This window comes from Varanus komodoensis, unplaced genomic scaffold (genome assembly GCF_004798865.1).
Source record: "Varanus komodoensis strain SLA01 unplaced genomic scaffold, ASM479886v1 scaffold68, whole genome shotgun sequence".
NCBI lineage: Eukaryota > Metazoa > Chordata > Lepidosauria > Squamata > Varanidae > Varanus > Varanus komodoensis.
In genome coordinates, this window is record NW_025336321.1 from 2,095,497 (window position 1) to 2,098,683 (window position 3,187).

A 3,187-nucleotide genomic window follows, 5' to 3' on the forward strand; every position below is an offset into this window, starting at 1 on the left:
CAGTACTGGGCATTACAATGTTTACTGGTGTCATTGAACACAATAGAGATGCGCTTACTGGGGCCACACAGATTTGATAGTGTAAGTGCTGCTATGCAGAAAAAGAGAGGGGGAAAGAGAGAGAGCAAAGTGAATTTCTGGGCAGCAATCAAAACATCCTCCACAATAATATCACCATAACTGCTGCTGCTTTTTCTGTGCTGGACTGATATGGACCTATGTATCCTCCTCAACCAGCCTTGCCCAACCTGGTACCAACCAGAGGTCTTGCATTGCAATTCCCACAAATGCCAGCCAATGTGGGAATTATGGGAGTTGCAGGCCAATACCTCTGGAGGGTGCCAAGTTGGAGAAGTCTCTTCTAAGCAGGATCACTTGAAAGGAAGTTGGACAATTCCAAAGTGAGTAGGTGAAACTCATGAGCAGAATGCTGATGCTCGTGTGACATAGCAGAATTGGTTGAAACCAGGTTGCGTCCAGAAACCAGTGACTAAAAGTTCATGTGTGGGAGCTGAAGGGCGTGGCAAAGGAAGGCCTCTAGCAGTGGCCAGGTGGAATGCACTGTCTGCAAGAAGAACATAGACAGATCATCAAAAAGGACAGGGATGCAGAGACATGGACAAGGAAGGTATCGGCTACCTTGCTAAGCAGAAGCTGGGAAAGGCAGTAGCCAGTACTGCTATGTGCAAAGATCACAGAAATCTGAATGCCAGGTGTCTCTCTCAAGCTATTGTGTTGGATACAAGATCTGTCCTCTGTTGATGGAAAGATGATTGGCCTAATTTGGGAGGATTCCCCTTTGCCCCAGACCCACGCACTGCATCCATAGCTTACCTGACCCTCATTTTCATGAGGATGAAGGAAGGTGAGTGCAGAGAAGTCCACTTCCACCAGCCCAATTACACAGAAATGAATCTAGGTCCAAACCAGTATGTGATTGCTAGAACTAGCTGGACCTAAGAAAGCCTAATACAGCCCTCCCTAACCTGGTAGTCTTCAGAGGCATATGGACCACAACTCCCAGAACTCCCATCCAACAGGGCCTATTAGTGGGAATTCTGGGTGTTGCAGTTCAAACATGTCTGGAAGGCACAAGGTTGGGGAAGGCCGGCCTAAAGTCTCCAATGAACTTTGACAGGATTCAGAATGGAAGTCCCTCTAGGAATCTCAGGTATTCAGTTGCTTGGACTTTGCTGAGTAACTTCATGAATCCCCATAGGAATCCTTCCACCTAAAGTGGACACTGTTAACAGAGAGTTGAATTGGAGAGCTGGTGTGGAAATCCCCTGCTTATTGGTATCCTTTTTTCCCTATGACATCCAACCTGAAATTGACTGCAGTTAGCCACGAGTTTTAACTTATTAGTATACTTGTATGAAGCTGCTGTTGTGCACCTTGTATGAAGTGTGGGGCAGTGTGTGTAAAAACTGGAATGGTGAAGCTTGAAATAAAGATAGCATTGAAACAGCTTTGGAAATGGGCTGTAATTGACTTGTTTATCTCTTTGGGAATATGATTTTACATTTCCAAATGTTGCAGAAAAAGAGCTGGCAAAAGGTTTATTGGACATATTTAGCATGCACACACGTACATGCCCCCTTTGTGTGGTAACTTACACCCAAACTTTAGAGAACTCCATGTGTTTACAGGAGCTTGTGAAGAAGGCTATACACATTTACTGCAATTGTTGTGAGATGACACAGAGGTACCAGTGAGAAATTGGATGTCAGCTCCAGTTCCTAAAATCTGAGTCCTTTATTACTAGCCCACACAACTCTCAAAATGGCGATTGTCATGGACAGTGTGTGTACCTGTCGCTTTACTTGAGCAAATACAGGAATCTATGTACATTTCCATACTGGAATATAGAATACAAGTGGAACCTACAAGAACAACTGCATACTACAGTTCATCCTATCCTATTGAGTGGTAGCACTTCATTCATTCATTCATTCATTCATTCATTCATTCATTCATGCAAACCTTGAGGTTCCTCTAAGCATGCTGAGCTCTTATTTCTTAGTGGTTCTGTGTCAACTGCTTTTCTGTCACTTTGCTATTAGAGAGAATGATAAATTCCCAAAGTGGAATCCTATACTGCAGTGTGAAATGTAATATGGAACCTAAAAGGACCAGCTCATGCATTATTTGGAAAGGGTCTGTAGATGGTTTCCTTAGGGGAAGGAAAGCTCCTAAACAGGGTCATGCTTACAGTTGCTAGTGTAACATACCTTCCTTGAGCCAGTAATTTTGAATTCTTGCATGCATAGTTCTACCCATTTCTCTTCGAGAGCAGCTTTGTGTTTTTATTTTCTCAGTAAGCCAGAGCTGCAGAACCTCAGCTCTGTTGGCCAAATCCAGGGAGCCTGGGTGCCCAATCTGGCCTGCCAGGATTTCCCAGAAGGCCATGCCCCTTCTCCTGGTTCCATCCCTTTCCCATGACCATTGATTGTTTAATGATACCCAGCGTTGCCATGCCTTCTCTTGCCAAAAGGCTGAGATGCCTCCACAGTATGTTGTTGCTGCTGCTGTTCTGGCCTTGCCCCTTTGCATTTGGCTGCACCCCATTTTGCCTTTGGCCCCCTGCCCCACTGGAATGTAGCCTTGAGCGTATCTGAACTGAATTTAGCTCTTGGGCTGAAAGAAGTCCAATACTTCTGACTTGAGCCCATCTCAGCCCTGTTCCAATATATAGGACAATATATGTTTACTCAAAAGTAAGTTCCAAATAAGCATAAGATTATAATTTAAGTGTGTTTAGGATTAAACTCTTATGTAGGACCAGCCTTAGTATTGGGCCTAGATCAGACCTCATTCTTACATCTAGTGACATGGTAATAGAATGCAACTGAGTTTAGAGTGTATTGCTTTCCTCACTGATTTATCCTTATCTGGGATTTAGCAGTAAACGGTTCCAGAATGGTGGGCATAACTTCTAACCAAGCTTTACCTCTAGTACCTATCCTTTTAGAAACTAAGCACTGATATGAACCTATGCAGATATTGCATTGAATGTGATGGGTGGATGAAGGGACAAAATTTTGTTTTCTCTTTTGTGTTTAGATATCTATGGCCTTTCCTTTTGTCTTAAGTACATTAAACCAGATATAAGCAATCTGCTACCTACCAGATGGTTTGGACCAACTCCCATCAGCATCAGCCAGCAAGAACAAGAGGTTATGGGATG